Here is an 18,779-nt window from a genome sequence, read left to right as displayed (position 1 = left end):
ACCCTTTTGGGGACTCTTTGATGGCTGCTTCGTTGCTTTTTGGATGTCATCATACTTGGAAGCTTTCTTTAGATGGCAGGTCAGACCTGTACCTAACAACATCAAAGGCAGGGCTATGGGAGGCCATATCAGTAAACTTTCCATTCATCTCAGAGATGAAGTTGACCGTAGCCTCAGGAGCAGCAAGAAATGCAGGATGATGTTCTGCATCATAAAATTCAGTCCCCACAGCCAGGATATAGTAATTTTTCTGAAGATTAATCCATGGTCTTCTGGATGGCAGTCTTTGCATGGATCCTGGTGATGAGCCCCTCCATGATGCCAAAGTTGTTCTGTATGATCCTGACCACGGGGTCTAAATTCTGGGTGATGTTGGAGGTATCGCTAACAACTTTGATGGAGTTACATTTCTCATGTTTTACATCCATCACAAACCTGGGGCATCAGTAGAAAGGAGAGATGGAAGCACTTTTGACTTCACCCTTCAAGTAAATTCAGCTTTCTCCAATGTAGAAAAGAGACCAGAGGACCTCTCGACATACTTAGTACTAGGTCATCCCATTTGATGTTGATGGGTCTCATTCCGGGGAAGATGGAGATGGGTTTTCTATTGATGGTAAGCTTCTCATTCTCAGCCCTGACTGCACCAGTGAATTTGTCAAAAGTGGAATCGTACCACAAACTATGATGTTCCATTTAGTTGAAGTTAATGAAGTCTGCATTAATGGCAACATTATTCACTTTGCCAAAGTTAAAAGCAAGCTCTGGAGACTGGTCACCCAATTCAGCCAAATCCATTATTCTAAACTTCATCTTCATGTCTCAAAGACTCAACTGGCCCTACATGAAAAGATGCAGTTGCCTTTTGAGTGAAAAGGAGCAAAGAGCCTATCAACTTCAGAATCCTATTAGGTATCAGCTTCTTTATTTATTTATTTTTTTAAAAAAATAAATGACAGTGGAATGCATTACAATTCTTATTACACATATACAACAAAATTTTTTTATCTTTGGTTGTATATAAAGTTTGATGACACCCAATTCAAGTCTTCATACGTGTACTTTGTTTAATGGTGTCCATTACATTCCACTATCCTTGCTAATCCCCTTCCCCCTCCTTTTCCCTCCCACCCTTCTGCCCTATCTAGAATTCATTTAATCTTCCCATGGTCCCCCTCCCTACCCGACTATGAGTTAGCCTCCTTATATCAGAGAAAACATTCGGATTGGCTAACTTCCCTTAGCATTATCTTCTCCAACGCCATCCATTTACCTGCAAATGCCATGATTTTGTTCTTTTTTAATGCTGAGTAAAATTCCATTGTGTATATAAGCCACATTTTTTTTTATCCATTCATCCACTGAAGGACATCTAGGTTGGTCCATAGTTTAGCTATTGTGAATTATGCTACTATAAACATTGATGTGGCTGTGTTCCTGTAGTATGCTGTTTTTAAGTCCTTTGGGTATAGATTGAGGAGAAGAATAGCTGGGTCAAACGGTGGTTCCATTCACAGATTTCCAAGGAATCTTCATACTGCTTTCCATAATGGCTGCAAGGTATCAACTTCTTTACATGAGTTACCTCTAATTCTTACAACAGTTCCATGAAGTAAGATTTTTTTATCTCATTTTTCAAGTAATGAAATAGAAATACATGAGAGTATGTAGAATGAAATACTTTCATTTGTAAAGAAATGGATGGCACTGGAATATATCATGTTCAATGAAATAATCCAGACAAAGAAAGACAAGTATCACCAGTTTCCTCTTACACATGGAAACTATGGAAAAATAAAACCTGAAAGTAGAAAATGGACTATATTATGTTGAACATAAGTGCGTGGTTGAGAAGGGGATGGGAGAAGGGAGAGTAGATATGATCAAGGCTCAATATATGCATGTATGGAAATGCCACAGTGGAACCCATTAATATGTACAATTAATCTGTAATAATTATAATAATAAAAACGAAAGGCTAAAAATATTACAAGGTATAACAAAACATAGAAAAGTAGCAAAAATAGATGTTTTCCCTCCTTTACACATACATGTTGGACAATCAGTAGTACAAGTTCATAATCATGGTACCAGCTCTGATGTATCACATCATCCTGGGCAGGCTAGGAGAGAAATGCACTCCCAGATGCATTCTTATATCAGGAGGGCTAGCAATAACATAACTACATCAAAGTAACTCATAATATGGCATATTTATTTAGTTAAATCCAAACCAAATATATCCTTAATTCAACTTCTCCTTAGCTATATCTCAAAAATGTTCATGACCACTCTAGTGCTACCCAAAATAAATTTAAGTGTGATAGGAAGAAAAAGAAAAGAAAAAGGAGGGGAAAGAAATAGAAATCATAATTGAGTGCCATGAAAATATCCTGTTTTGCAGTTTTGTTTGAAAACATGACTTTGTGAGAGTAATTTTTAAGGCTCTTTCATGAGCCCATGAATGTGAATATAAAAATAATAAATAAACAAGATTAAATCAGACCTAAACAGTGATGAGTTTGGATATGAACTTACTCATATTCATTACAAAGTTGGTGCTTATTTCTTTTTATACACAGATTATCAAATGAGATGAAGAACTTTGCTATTTTGGGGGAGGGAAGAAGCAGACTCCAAAGATGAGATATTGTGATTGTTGTTTAATTGATTATTCAGATTATTCAGAGATTCTGAAAACACATTAATAATTTCTTAAAATTGTCAGATGAAATTATGTATAGAAACAAACTATTATGTAACCACAAGTATTTTGCCACCTATACCCTGGTCTGTAAATTTTAGTACAAGCATTTTACTTACACTTTGTCCCATGTTAAGATCAACTGAATGTGAAGGATCTGTTGTCTGCCTGGTGGATGTCTGCACTATTGCTAAGAGGCCAAAGGCATCTGCCAGCAATAATAATTGAGAGTGTGACTGAGCAAGGAAGTCATTTATTTTTAAATTTTCTTTTGATACATTTGGACTACACAGAAGAGGGAAACCTTAGTTTTTATGTTACTTTTCTCCATCATCTCCCTAACACTTAATGATTTCCCTTTTTATTAAAGAAAGGGGAGATTCAGTCTTGAATCCTTTGCTAGGTAACCTTGTATGACTGAGTGTTTTTCCTAAGACGGCCCTGTCGTTATCTATTTTCACAGTTATCTTCTATTTATAGCAAACTATTCTGGTTTTCTACTTATGGAAATGACATCTAGTTTTCTTTTATAAAAACTGTGTATGAGTGAAAACAAAGTGAGTCCATTTAAAGAAAATATTAAGTAATTAATAATTTGCATGGTACCAAAATATGGCAAAAAAATTATCAAAATGATTTTCAGATCTCTGAAGCTGGTAAAATTCTTATCTATCCTAGCAATATAAATTTGCAGAAAAAAAGTCTAAAGTGAAGATTTCATTGTGGTAAAAAAATCTGAACAAGAAACCAAGTATTCTTTGTCCTTATTGTCTGCACTACCAACTTTCCTCTCCAAGTGATAAGGCTCTTTTTCTCCTGCTTCTTCTTTTTTCTCTAAACATTTCTTTTCTATCAACCAGCTATTTTCCTTTGCTGAAATTCAGGTGACATCTTTTTCTATTGTACTCAGGTCACAACAATGGCAGGTACATTTTAACTGGGTTCAAGAAGCTTTTCTGTCACTTAAGCTGCATAAAAGTCTGCATTCCACTAAAATCCATAAGTTCAGAGCTGAAAACATCTGCATTAATAAATGATATAAAAATCTCATAATATCAATTTTTAGGTCAACAAGTTCTAAACATCCCTTATTCTTGATTTTAAAGAACTTACTAAGTTGAGAAGATTCATTAGCTAATATCAATACTGGCAGTAACCAGAGTTAAATGCTAAGAACACAAATGCAGTTGATTCAATTAAAATTTATTGAATGCCAACTATTTACCATTTTCTCTGCTCAGCAGTGAAGGTACAAGATAAATTTAATATCCTAATGGTCTTAATATATTGGGTACATTTAATTCATTATGCCATTTGGTTCTTCAACAGCCCTTTAAGAGAGAACACTGTTACCATATTTTACAGATGAAGGACCTGGAGCTCAGAGTCTCAGTAACTCATCCATTGGCACAAAGTCCACAAGGGCAAGGATCCGAGTTTTAATGTGTTTAAGGCTAATCCTCAGGTCTTCATGTGACCTTCCTTAGCCTCTCAGAGTCCCAAACTCAAGTGCTTTCCAACTTAGCAAAATGCATATGTTGTTTATATATATGTGTATGTGTGTGTGTATACATATATGTGTATATATAATATATATTATATACACACACACATACATACATACACATTAGTAATGTACTTAGAAAGAAAACAACAAAATACAAAAAGGAAGAAGAATAATTCAGAATATTTCAAATGCCATAGAAACATAAAATCCTTACACATGCCCTGTGTTCAAAACTCTGCGAAAAAAGAACTCCTTGGAGGAGTCACACTTACTTGAGCCCTGAATTTCATTAATAAAAAGTCTAGAATTCCAGGAAGTAAAAATAACTTGGAAGGTGTCTGAGAGAGAGAAATGGCAGTGAGCAAAGCAGTAGGTTAGAAGTTATAGAAGAGGGCAGCCAGAAAATGGAGACGTGTCCCTTACAATTAGAGTAGAATATGCATGTTGATGAGCAGAAGGAGAGGAGTTTGAAGGCTGGCTGAAACCAGGCTATGAGGAAGTTGCAGGCTTGAGGCTTTAATCTAGAGGCAAGGGACCCATTAAAGGCTCTTGAACAGGAGACATGTGTGAAGAACTCTGTAGGAAGACCATCCATCTGGAAGAGTATGCAGGTCAAGCCAGGAGGTGAGAGGAGGTTGTAGGTGTGGACATATAATAGCTTCAGGATGGTGAAGGGTTGCCCAAGAGGCAACCATGGAAAGCCAAAAAAGCAGGACACCTCTTGACCACTCAGTAACTACCCAGAGATACACATCCACAGTGCTTCCCAAGATCATAGGTCTCTAGATCTCCTCTTTACATACAGGCCACACAATAAGGAGTTGGGGAAGAGGTGAACAGAAAAGAAACACCAAGGTAGGGACACCAGAAGAAAGAAGCTAAAAGTATCTGAAGATGATGTATTTCATGGCTGAGACACCACTGCAGATAACACTAAGGCAGTATTTCAAGAAAGTAGCGGGAGAGACTGGTGAAAATGCTCAGAATCATACAAACCCTTAGAGATGTGAATGACACAAAGAGGAATACATACATAGGGTAAACAGGGATTGTTCTGAGACTTTCCTGAGGCCTTTTTGAAACCAAGACTAAGGAAAAGAAATATGTTAGGCCTCTGGAGTTCTACCTCAACAAGGTATTATCTGCTCTGCAATGGCTATGTGCTGCCTGCCAGGAAGGTTTTGTGAGGTTTGAAAAAGGCTGCCTGTTCTGACATGTAACTGCTGTGTGGTAATTTGCAGTCATGTATATTTTCTGTTTGCCTTATTACTTGACTGTCCATTTATGAAGCATAATTAGGACCTAGTAAGCTATAAATAAGGTAGAGTTATACTTTCTGGCAAATTCTTTAATGTGACTGATTACCCTTGGCACAAAAACTACAGTTGCATGAGCTTCTTAAATAAAAACCGCATAATGATCTTTCCATCTGTCAAAGTCGCATAATTAAAGGCATCAGCAGTGCATAGAATTAGCACTTCAGGTTTTGTTCACAGGTTTGGACAGCATCCATCATCAGTTTGACAGATGGAATTGTTTTTTTTTCTTTATTTCTCCATTTTGCTCTCACTTCTGCAGCTACATAGTCCCTGTTGAGGGCCCCTTGCAAGAGTAAGACTCCGGGATCCAGGATAATTGAGTGCAGGCAGGATCTGTTAGCTTGCTTCATTATTTATCACTAGGCATAAGCTGAGACTCTAACTGTGTGCCATTAGAGAGGGGATCAATCTGCCCCATTATCCCTTTGACACAGGAAAGAACCATTACAAGGGTACGTGAGGACACCTGGCATTCTCTAGATAGGAAAGGATGACTCTTTTGCTTCTTAGTGGCATTTTCTGAGCACCTGCGATGTACTCAATGGTGTTACTACAAGGATTATAGGTGAGTCATCACTTGTCAGCAACTTCTAGCTCTAGTTCTGATTTAAATAACAACAATGATGTTAATAATTGCTTGTGTTGTTGAGTATCACATCACAGTACAATCATCAAGTATTTCCTCATTTTATTAAAATAGATGAAGAAACTGAGACATAGAAAGCTAAGATCTTGTGAAAAGTCACATACTTCAACGTTCTATTCAGATTAGTCTGTATAAGGAGGTAAATGTGGCCAAGTAGTAGGCAAAAGTATTGCTTTCTTTCCATACACATAAGAATGTCCATAAGGAAGTGAGAGAGAGTAGAGAATTAGTAAATCCATTACTTAACTTGAGGTGGACATACAGGCAATCTTCAAATCAGTAGAGGATTGTGTTCTAAAAATGTTTCTGTAAATTAGCTATTTGGCATTTATTCATGAAATGATATGATGTCTGGGAATTGTTTCAAAACAATGGTAGAATGAGATAAATAAGATTGTGATGAGTTGAAAATTGTTGAAGCTGGGTGAAGGGTACACTGAGATTTATAACACTATTCTTTCCACATTTGTGTATGTTTTAAGTTTTCTATAATTCTTCCTTAAAAGTAAGAAACTTATAAAGTCCAGCTTCCTCACTGTGGAGAAATTGTACAGATTCCTATATGGGAACACATACATGAAATATTCCACATACAATTCTCAAGAACCTTTGTTGCATTGGCAAACATTGTTTTTATACAATCTGTCTCAAATTGCAAGATCTCTCAGATGACTATTCATATCACACATCTGGCTTAAGAAATAAAATAGTTTCTAAATTCTCTTTCGTCTATAAAAATTCACAAATACAATATCTGCTAGGAGACTATATTAGTCTGGATGCTCCTAACAAACAGAACCAAAAAGAGATGTGTGTATGTTTGTGTGCAGAGAGAGTTTGTTGGAACTGGCTCATAGTTATGGAGGTCGAGAAGTTCAGGATCTACGGTTGGCATGCTATAGACCAAGGGGAAACAATGGTACAGTCCAGTTCTAGTTCTAGCATGAAGGCCTGAAACCTCCTATAGCCAATGGCCTAAGTTCTAGTGTGAATCCAAGTCCAACAGCAGGAGAAAACTGAAGTTCCAATTTGAAGCTACTCAGAAAGAGTAATTTCTCTTATTCCACCTTTTGTTTTATTGAGACCTCTCATGGATTGTGTGAGGCCTGTCCACACCATGGAGGGCAATCTGCTTTACTAGTCTAATTCAAATGTTAACACATCCAGAAACAATGTCACAGAATAATGTTTACACCAAATTTCTGGGTATCCTCTTAGCGCAGTCAACATATGAAATTAACCATCACAGTGCATAAGAAATCATAATCCATTCAGAAGTAAAAGCAACAGAAAGAACCAGGCAAATCAGTTACATAATAAATTCCCAAGGTCTTTAGTTGATCCATGATCACAAGAAATTTGATAGACTTGCTGTGATTCCAGGAATTTAATTGCCCCCCCATATTAAATACCCCTGAGTGAATCATAATCAGCCCTATTGGGGAGTCTCTATGGAAGGTAACTGGTTTCTTTTATGGTTTTTGTAAGTATATCTATTTTTAGTGACTCTGTAATTTTCAATTCTTTTCTTCATTCTTTCTTTGCTTGTTTCCTTGTTTACTTTTAGAAAAATAATTATTGATTAAATGCTGTTTACTTGGAATAATGCTGAGTACCAGGAATATAGCAGTGGCTCACAGATATTGTCCCAGTGAGAATCAGATTGATAATTTCTATGCAAAATAGGCTTAAAGGGAAAACTTGGTATAAAGAAAGACAGAAACTTGTCCTGAATTTTGTTTAACATAATCATTGACACAGCACTAGTTAAAAGCCAATTGTCCACATCAAATCAACATAGGGTATTAAAAGGGGGACAGCCACCTCCCCACCTTTTGAAATTGCCACTAGTCCTGCCTCCCTCTAGATCTTAAAATATAGTGAGGTAAATAGATAATAAAAAATGAATATATCATAGTCAATTATGATAAATGCTATGAAGAAAAATCCAGAACATTCTAAATGTAATAATGGAGCTTAATTTAGATCAAGATATTTTTTTCTTCGAGAAACATTTAAGTTGGGTCTCAAGTAAGAATGTATTATTTTGCTAGGGTGGCCATAGCAAAATACCACAGACTAGATGGCTTAAACAACAGAAATTTACTTTCTCACAGTTCTAGAAGCTAAAAGTCCAAGATTCAAATGTCCATAGATTGGGGTTTTTCCGAGATCTCTCTTCTTGTCTGGTGGATGATCTCCTTCTCACTCTGTCCCATCTGTTTGTCCTTGGCCTATGTGTGATCTTTGTCCTGATGGTCTTCTCTTATTAGAAGGTTACTGGTCATACTGGATTAGGACTCACTCATATGACCTAATTTTACCTTACCACTTACCTTACCACTTTAAAAACCTTATCTCTAAATACAGTCATATGCTGAAGAACCAAGTGTTGGGAACTATTTCATCAATATATGAATTCTGGTGGACAGGGGTTAAGATTCAGCCCATATCAGAGGCCATCCAGGAAAGGGTGGTTGGAAGAGAGAAGAGTACATTATAGATTTGGTGGCAAAATATAAAGACACTTTTATCTGATGACTTCTATCTTTTCTAGGACATCTTACACATGTCATCAGCAGAAAATGTCAATATTGGGAAGAGAGAAGGGGAAGTCAGAGAATAGGTAAAGTATGAACTGTTAGTTTCTATGGATGGAAGGTCAAGATTGTTGGAAAGAAATTTCTGGACAGTGTCAAAGGCTCAGTTGAGGCAAGTGAACAATGCAGGTTGTCTGGGTGGAATATGGTTTTCTCTGCCATCAACTTGGCTGCTCTAGTGAAGTCTCAGCAAAGGTCAGTGGTGGTTCACTGAAGACAGGGTTTGGCAGGGAGGTGCAGATGGAGAGGGGAGGTGGGATTGGAGAGGCAGCAGTTGTTATAGTTTACATATGAGGTGTCCTCCCAAAGGTTCATGTGTGAGGCAATGCAGGAATGTTGAGAAGTGAAATGGCTGGATTATGGGTGCTGTGGCCAGGTTGGTGGATTGATACATTTGATGGATTAATCATTTGAATGGATTAGTGGGTGCTAACTGGGCAGGTAGGGTATGGCTGGAAGAAGTAGGTCACTGGGGGCAATGTTAAAGTGTGATTCTAAAATCCCAGCTAAAACTCAGGGTCTTTTGAAGAAAAGACAAAGGATTTATTTTGGACAGGGTCAAGGGAGCAGAAAGCAGACACTTCTGCAGTCCAGGACACTGAATGCAGACATAGGGGCCTTAAACAGAAAAACCACAAAGGAGGTGGGCAGGAGAGGCAAGTAGAATCCTAAAGTACATTCTCAAAATTGGCACTTTTTTGGTATCCATTCAGGAAGTAAGCTAGCGTCTGCTCCATAGTTTAAAGATATTGTGGTCAGGATGCAAGTGGGTGAGGGTGTCAGTTTTTATTAGAGTAGGTTCATGAGGAAAGTAGGGGACAGTTCTGTACAGGGTGAGATGTCTGAGCAGCACGGAGTCAGCCTAACTTAACTTTCAAATCATCCCATAGCCGCATGCCCTTGGGAACTATGTTATAGCTGCTTGTTGTACTTGAGCTCTGACTGCTTGCTGGCTGTCAGGACCTGAGCACTTTTCCTGGGCCATGCCTTTCTGCCATGATGTTCTGTCTCACTTTGGGGCTAGAGCTGTGGAGTTGACTGACCATGGATTGAACCTCTAGAACTAAGATCTGAAACAAACTTTTCATCCTCTAAGTTGTTCTTGCTGGGTATTTTGGTCACAGCAATGAAAAGCTGACTAAAACTACAGTCTTTGTGTTCATGGGCTGTGGAATCTGAGCTAGATAAAGATGGAACTGAAGGAAGGCAGCAAATTGATGGGTTTAAAGGAAGAGGATAAATCAATGAATTAGAGGGAGGGAATTTTTTTAGTGACACTATAATTTTCTAGGCTATTGGACACCCAAAAGCACTTGCTTTACTCACAGACAAGAGGCTCTAAAGAATCCTAAGGCTTTTTCTACAATAGAGCTGGACAGACCTCTCCAGAGTTATTTTACCCCTCAATCCAGAAGCTGAAAAACATCCCCTTTATAATAGAAAATTCAAATCATTTTGTTGTTTTGCTGAATCTTGGTTTCTCCTAGACCTGAATTCCTACCTCCACTCTCCTCTTTGTGCCTCATTGCTACAAGTTAAAAATGTCATCCAAAATAGTTCTGAAGGACTGACTTCAGTTCTCAGAGATTTGAGAAACAGGAAGTTGGTGCCAGGAAAACTTGTTCATGCTAAGTAGAACTATAGATCTAAATGTCAAATGCTAACTGAAATTTATCAAAGGATCTGCTTTAAAAATGGTAGAATTCATTATTTTCAGAATTTCAGTTGCTCATTATTAAAAGTTTCTGGCTTCTCTCTGCATTACAAACACATGCAAAATTTATTTTGCACAAGGATGTCAAGTAAAGCTTTTTGACTGACCAACCAGATTTAATGACTATAGGGATGGGCCCTGTCCCAATTGCATTAATTGGTAAAATATTTATGATCCACAGAATCATAATGTATGTGCAAATGTTAGTGTGATGTTGGGTGACCCAGATACCAGCCAAGAGTGCCTTCTCTAGGATTAAATGAATTGCTCTAGATCCCATCCTTCAATACTATTGGTGCCCAGGATAACTGGATAAAAACTACAGGAAAGGGACACTAGAGAAGCAGCTAGGAAAAGCTGCTCAAGGTCTGTACCTAAAAGTACATAGGATATTACCTTCAGACAGCAATAGCAAAAAACAAATCAATTTTTAGCTTGCCTACTGTGAGCAGGTCCTTTTACCCCCATTATTCTGTTGATCTTAACAGTAACACTGTAAAATAGATGTTTAGTGAAGAGAAAACTATCGATGAAGATAAATGATTTGCCCAAATCAGATGTCCAAGATGAGTGGCAAAGTCAAGATTCTAACTTTGGTTGTGGTTCTTGAAACTCTTCTCCCCACCTTTACATGCTCCTACCTGGAGCTTCTCTGAGAGCAGGTCTTTTTCTACTTTTCACCTTTGCTCTTCCACTTGCCCTTGGGTGATCTGATCTCCATCAAGGCTGCTCATTATATTCTTTGTAACCTTTTGTCACCTAGATAAAAATGTCAGTTGGGGTTGGAGATAGTACCGAGTCAAACTATCTTCTTGGTCCTCACCACCTTTGAAAAAAGGACCTGTAGATCGTATGTATCTCATTTGTTTTCTTAAGAATGACTCTGCCAGTTTCATTGGAAAGAGATTTGACAGATTAGCTAATGATCCTGAATATGAATTTGTTTCACTATATCAAAAACTCTAACATATTAGATTTATTGTGGAAGTCACCTCAGAATATTTAATAAAGCATAAAATAATATATGCTAAATACTGCAGTATTTGTAAGAAAAGCAGTGGATAGAATTAGATAGTAGATTTACAAACAATACCAGCTTCTGCTAGGATTCATAAGGCCTTACTCCTGAAAGTTCAGCAGCTTCAGCAGAACCTGGGAACTCATTAGAAATACAGAATCTTAGTCTGGGGAGTAACTGAGCCATGGAATTTGAATTTGATTCTTAGCACTGAAAAAAAATTAATAATAAAGAAGGAAAAAACTCACAGAATATTGGATACTCAAACCTCCTGATCAGAATCTGCAGTTATTTGCATGTACATCAAGATCTGAGAAGTATTGTTCTAACATACCTATTTTTAGTATCCAATGCACCAGTGCACAAGAAATCACTTCTGCTGGAGAAGTTTCAAAACAGCAGAAAGAGTAAAGATTTGGGTGTCAGACAGAATGATGTCAACATGAACTAGTTTTATGACTCTGAGCAAGTTATTTAAACCTGTAAGTCTGGGAGTCTTTATCTCCAAAGGCAAAAAAGGGTTGAAATGGGGCAGAGTGGCCTCCAAACTGAATACTAGGGCAAGAAAGAGTTGGAAGGGAAAATAGACTGTGGCAGAGTTGGACAGAATGTAGAGGTAGAGAGGTGGGGTACCCCTCCACCTGCTGAGTAAGTGTGTACTTGTAGCATTGGTTGACATTTAGGAAGTGAGATACATTTTGACTTTGGTTTTATCATGCCTTTTTGCCTGAGAACAGTTAAAAGTTTTGGATAAGTAGCAATATAATATAGGAAAACAATAGAACTGGTGAAACAGAGGTGACTTAAGGATAGACAATCAATTTAATGGAAAAGTTCTTATGGGAAAAACAATGTCTTTACAAAATACATCAGCAAAATGCATTTCTTAAAATTACTCTTGTGATCAAATGATTTGAGATATTTTTTTCTATATCCAAGTCTATGATCTTTAAAAATCCATTTTGTTAAATTTTAATGATTTTTTAAAAGAATTAAATCATGGATATTATCTTTTCTGACATAAAAATGGTTTAATCAAAATGTCTTTAATTTCTTTGATTTATTGGTATGATTTCAAAAATGAAGGGATGAATCAGAGGTTCCTCTACTTCAGCATTGATTAGGTAGAATGAAATGTAAAACTTACCATATTAAAGATGTTGTTCAGTTTCCCAGATACAGACATTCTTTTCAATAATTCCTTTGTCCAAATATAGATGTTGCAAAAGTGTTTCTTTGAAAGAGGGTTACTGAAAGTATTAAAGCAGTGTTTTTAAATGAGAAAACAATATTTATATATTAATAAATTATAAAGTTCTCCTTGTGCTCTAACATCCTTGTTCCCCTCCCCCTGCTCCTTTATTGAAATATCTTGTACAAATGTACTACCTAAGCTTCCAGAAATAGGTAAAGATCTGATTCTAAAATAATACAAAAAAGTTTAAAGATAGCTTTACCTTTATTTGATGTTTACTGGGACAAAAATGCAATAATATGCTGTTTTCCATAGAGGGTTCTACTTATATCAGCCTGTATATTGCAGCGGGGGTTGTTTCTCTGAGCAAAAGAGTCCCATAAAATGAAACAATATATTTGAGCAGACCTATGACAATCCTGGGGGGGGGGAGAAAAAAAAAGAAGTCATTACATAATGCTGGCATCTACATACATAAAGAAATACACAAAAACATCTTTTATGACTTCAGGCATTTTGAGATTTTTAAAAAAAGCTTTGTTCTAATTTTGGCAAATCATTATACTTTATTTACTCCCTGAAAAATCTAGAACACAAAAATGATTCAAATAAAATTGTTACATCAAAAACCAGAGGAATCAACGTAAGATTAGAGCACATATTTCAAAGAAAGCAAGGAGATTATAGAAATCTAAAACAATGCATAATTCATGACAAATCTTGGCATATTTGAAATGTCCTTGAATTTTAATTGGATACCCAGATAGAAGTTTCTATAAATTCTGTTCTACGATGAACCTATAAAGAACTTTTTATATTTGTATAATAATTCCAAAGTGTCCCTGCAAAGGGAAAACTGTGAGTTGAGGATTTTCTAATATAAAGTGTGTGCTACTATTAGAAAGGCTGAACTGAAAGGTTGGGAGTACCTGATAAGCATGACATGTGAATCATAGGTATGTTTTTTATCATTGAGAAACAGGGGAAAGAATGTGTCTTAATGAAGATACAAAATTGTTGTTATGGAACTTGAAATGGCCCTAACAATTAAATGCTGTCATTTACAATTCAATGATGTTGACAACATAATACACCATTCATATTGTCTTACAAAAATCTTTGGACCAAACCTTTCTCTCTTAGAAACTTACTCCAGTCTTCAAATCTTCATGTGTTCACCAAGTGCCCTGGCATCAGTTTACAAACAGTAGTTAACTACCCAAGTTATGCAGATGACATATGGTAGCCAGAGAGTTGTATATTATAAATATGAATTTATTTTTAGAAAGAGCAGATATCTGAAAAATATTAATTGTACAGTGATCAACCTTTATCTTTTGAAAATTCTATAACATTACATAGGTCTACTTTAATTAAATAGCATATGTTGAGAAATGATTTAGAGGAAAGGGATTGACAGAAAACAAAAGACAGTTATGGAAGTTTGAAATTATATTGTCTAAGAATAATTGCTATTAATGCTTAATATATTGTTGTTTTCTTTTATTACAATAAGGAAACATGTTATAATTTATATAATATTTAACTATGTAATAATTTATATAGTATTTCATTAATTGTACATAATGTTGGATTTTCCATTTATTCATTTTAAGCCAAGCTAAATCAAATTACCTCTCTGAAATAAAATTTCTAAATAAAGACTGACATCAAATAGTGAGCCCTTACATCATCACAGACATGTACTACTTTATTTGAGATCCTGGATGGCTATAATGGTTTCCTAGGGATTCCATAACAAAGTACTACAAACTGATAGCTTAAAATAACAGAATTTCATTCTATCAGAGTACCAGAGATTAGAAGTCTGAAATCAAAGAGTTGGCAGGGCTCTTTCTAAAGCTTCTAGGGGAGAATCCTTCAATTGTTCTTCCTTCTAGTAGTTGCTAACTATCTGTGGGGTTCCCTGCATTATAGATATATTTGTCCAATCCCTGTCTCTGTCTCCTCCTGGCCTGCTCCTCCCTGTCTCTGCAACCAAATTTCTCTCTTCCTTATAAGATACCAGTCATTGGATTAGGGCCTATCATAATCCAGTATAAATAAATTTTACCTTAACTTGATTATAAATACAAAAACCATATTCTTATTTCCAAATAAGGTAACTTTCTGAAACCTCACAGGTTGGGACTTCACCTGATCTTTTTGGAGGACACAATCTAACCAGTAACGTGGACTTAGTGTTTAGAATACCAGAAAGAGTCATCTATTCACTTACAAATATGTATTGAGAATCAGCCTGCTCTCAATACAAATATGTATTGGGAAGCTGCCATCACATGTACCTGTAATCTCAGTAGCTCAGGAGGATGGAGAATTCAAAGCCAGCCTCAGCAAAAGCAATACCCTATTTCTAAGTAAAATACAAAATAGGGTTGGGGATGTAACTCAGTAAGTAGCCTAATGCCCCTGAGTTCAATTTCCAGTAACCCCCCACCAAAACAAAACAAAACAAAACAACTAATGTCAGGCACTGTGATCAACAACATAGTTCATGTCACTGCCTTTAGGGAGCTTATGGTTTGAAGTAAAGTCATATTCTATAGTAGTATATACTTTATAATTTTAAATCATATATAGTTTATAGGTTAGTGTTACGGATTAGATCTGAAATGTTTTCCCAAAGCTCATGTATTAAAAACTTGGTCCCTCAAGTTGGCAGTCTTCCACGGTAGGACTTTTAGAAGGTGATTATATCATGGGAGTTTTAACCTCATCAATGGCTTAATCCATTGCTGAATTCATAACTTAGTGAGCTATGAGGAGGTTGAAACTTCAAGAAGTATGCCTCATTGGAGGAAGTATGTCACTGGGGATAGATCCTTAAAAGGGTATATTTTGTCTCTTGTTCTCTCTCACTCTTTCCCTTTTTCTCTCCTACTATTCTTCCTCTCACTCCCTTACTCATACCTTTCTGACTACTATGAGTTAAGCAGCTTTTCTCCACCCCTCGGCACCATAATGTTCTGCCTCATTATAGGCCCAGAAACTATGAAACCAGGTAACCATGGACTGAAACCTCTGAAACTAAACCAAAATAAAATTTCTTCCTTTTAAGTTATTTTGTCCTCAGGCATTTTATTGCAGAGATAGAATGCTGACTAATACACCTAGCAAAGTCTTTTTATTTAAATTTTTGCAATTAATCCTCAAATATTCCTGTCACATATACTGAGTAAATATTAGCAGCTATATTTTTCTTTTTTGCTCAGTGAAACTGAGATGTAGAGAGGTTAGCACTTGTCCAAAGCCACCCATCTGGGAAAAGCAAAGCTGAAACCAGAATTGAGGTTGAAATACAATAGCATGCAAAATGCTGGATTATGTTCCCTTGCCATTTACAATTAATGACAAGGAATATTACTATGTATTAGAATATTTTACAACACTTTGTATGAGAATGTGATTAAGAACTGAAGGACACTGGCTCAGAAGGCAAAATTTGTTTATCTCGGCAAATTTCTGTTATTTCTAATTATTCATGATACTTCAACAAACATTCTGTGCTATATTATCAAAAAATCAGTAATACTTTAGGAGTGACAAGAGGCTGCTGTAGATATTCACTGAGGAATAAAGTGAAGCCAGATTGTAATGGTAATTCATAGATTCATAGTTACACAGGAATGTCAGTGCTGAAAAATGTTGAGATGGATCTAAAGTTTCATTTCATTCCATGTACATCCTCTTTGTTCCATGTGTCAGGAAATAAAGTCATGAAAATAAAGAATAAAAAACATGAGCATGGTATAGTTATTCCCCTGTAATTAATTTAGGGTAACGAATGGTATTTTATATACTTGAAACCGTAGTGAATAAGATAATGAGTGATAAAACATCTGCCAACTTTTAATGAGCCACAGTCGGTCACCTGACAACACCGCAGTGGTGGCAAGGGTGAGGAGATGGGGAGGCAGTGGATGAGTTCAGGTTCTATTCCCCAGTTATTTTTTCTTTATTTTCCAGATGTGTTTTGGAGACACCCACTGATGAGAAATGCTTCAGCAGACCCACTATTGTTACAGCAAAATTGCTGCTAGTGCCAAAACCAACATTAAGAAAGAGAAGAAAGCCAGTCAAAGCTGAAACCGTGATGATAGAGACATGAACTCGAGAATGAGCCAAATAAGGCAGATGAAAAATGGGAGCACAAGCTCAAGTGAGTGACTGCCTTATATAAAAAAAACAAAGGCACATCAGTGAATCAATAATAGGAGTGGGGACGAGCATGAATATGCAGGAGAGGGAGCCAGAAAGAGACAAAATTTGGAGAAACTAAATTGTTGCTCCTGGGTAAACCGCATAGTTTGATCAATTTAAAGAAAAAAAAAAGAGTTAAAATTTCTAATGACAGTGGATCTTGGAGCATCTACATACACAGGTGAGAACATTTCTTAATACTGTCTCAATGCTGAAGTATATTCTTGTGGGGAAATTAACCACTTTGGGAATGTGTCCACATCTTGCAGTGTGGAATTCAGATTCTAAAAACAATCACAGAGCAGCATTTTCTTGTGAGTAACTCATCATATGCTGTGGTCTCTAAGGTCACTTTTTGGGTCACATTTGTAAGGAGTCAGTCATTCCTCTTTGTACATCATTAAGTGGACTCTCATTTCTCATTCATGCTGAGGACTTTAGAAAAAGATTCCAGGCCACCATGACTTACATCAGCAAGTCCCTCATACATTTTCTGTTTTGCTGCCCATAATCTTTTGCCTTCAGATATCTACCTTGAGCATGTCCCTTAGACTTTTTACTTCTTTTTCACTCTCAGGGAAGATGCTCCAGGAGGTGGGGTAAGGAGACAGACATAGCCAATCACAGACCTCACTTCTGCTGGATTCCGTGATTCATCAGGGTGCATGCATGGCTGACATCATGCCCAAAACAGCTGACTCTGGAACTTCTGCTGAAATTTAGAGAAATAAATAGCTTTTTTTTTTTTTTTTTTTTTGTATTGGGATTCCAAATCTCTAGTGGGATGTCAGCTTGGGACTGTGGTAGTCATTTTCATGCTTGAAAATTAAGCCCCACTAGAGAAAAGTAGAACAAGAGATGCATAGAGAAATATTTCTGTTATTAGTGTTTTAGTACACACTGAAAAAAAAAATCTCCCCTCAATTTTTCAGTTACTTTAGATAAATTTCCTTTAAAATAGATTAAGTCTGGTGTTCTATTTATTTTAATCCAAAGATTCCTGAGCATTCAAGCATTTAATACCCAACACACTTTATTCAAATTCCATAAACCTTTGCTCCCAAACTACATGCTGCCAACCAATCTTGTCATCTGCCCCCAGTCCTACCATACTCTGCCTGTCAGAATCACACTGATCTGGAGAAGGGTGAGGTATTATTTATAAAAAGATAATTTATTATAAAAATATGTCATCCTTGTACTAAAAATCAATCAAAATAATAATGTATGAAGCAAAAGTACAAAATAGCTCTTCATTCCCTTGTTTCATCCCACTCCATTTAGCTTGTGGGTACATCCAGACATTTTAAACTCAATGCAAAACTCGTGTGTGTGTGTGTGTGTGTGTGTGTGTGTGTGTGTGTTGTATTGAATGAGAGACAAACATATCAACAGTATAAATATAGCTGCTCCATAAGGTATATCCATGGATACTTATTAGTATCCATAGAATCTTTTAACAATTTTAAAGTAGATGAAAGTTTTGTGTAACTAGCCTGATCATCCTTTAAGAATCACCTCAAAACAAATCTCTTCCATAAACCCCTTTTTCCTTAATGAAAATTTGAGACATCTTTTGTTCTTCTCTCACAATTATTTGCTTGTTTTCTTTAGTTAATTTTACTTTCCACTATAGATAGCTGCCTACATATATTTGACTAGTTTCTGGACCATAAGCTCTTTGATGGCAGGGAATGAATTTGATTCATCTTTGTACTCCTGGGTTTCAATTCATTGATCAATTTTATGTTTTGAAGCTTATCAAGGAGTAAGTGAATAATCAATAAATGTCAAGATTTAATTCATAAGTCTTCTCCTGTTCCAGGTTGAATTTAAAAATGGCTATATAGACATC

The 18,779-nt window shown here is 36.3% G+C and overlaps 1 long non-coding RNA gene across 2 annotated transcripts in view; it reads left to right on the top strand.

Moving 5' to 3' along the window:
- The window catches only part of LOC144376331 (uncharacterized), a 28,187-nt gene extending 10,038 nt beyond the window's left edge, over positions 1-18,149 (top strand). Inside the window, exons 2-4 of one of the 2 annotated variants that reach the window (XR_013436654.1) lie at positions 8,734-8,802; positions 16,691-16,883; positions 17,502-18,149. This is a non-coding gene — a long non-coding RNA (uncharacterized LOC144376331). Of the gene's footprint in view, positions 1-8,733; positions 8,803-16,690; positions 17,328-17,501 lie in introns of those variants that run through there. The other variant, XR_013436653.1, reaches the window with a different exon arrangement.
- The last annotated feature ends 630 nt before the right edge of the window (positions 18,150-18,779 follow it).

The sequence above is a fragment of the Ictidomys tridecemlineatus genome, chromosome 3, assembly GCF_052094955.1.
Source record: "Ictidomys tridecemlineatus isolate mIctTri1 chromosome 3, mIctTri1.hap1, whole genome shotgun sequence".
Classification (NCBI taxonomy): Eukaryota; Metazoa; Chordata; class Mammalia; order Rodentia; family Sciuridae; genus Ictidomys; species Ictidomys tridecemlineatus.
The sequence above is the reverse complement of the archived record's forward strand: the minus strand, read 5'-3'. Positions and strand labels throughout refer to the sequence as shown.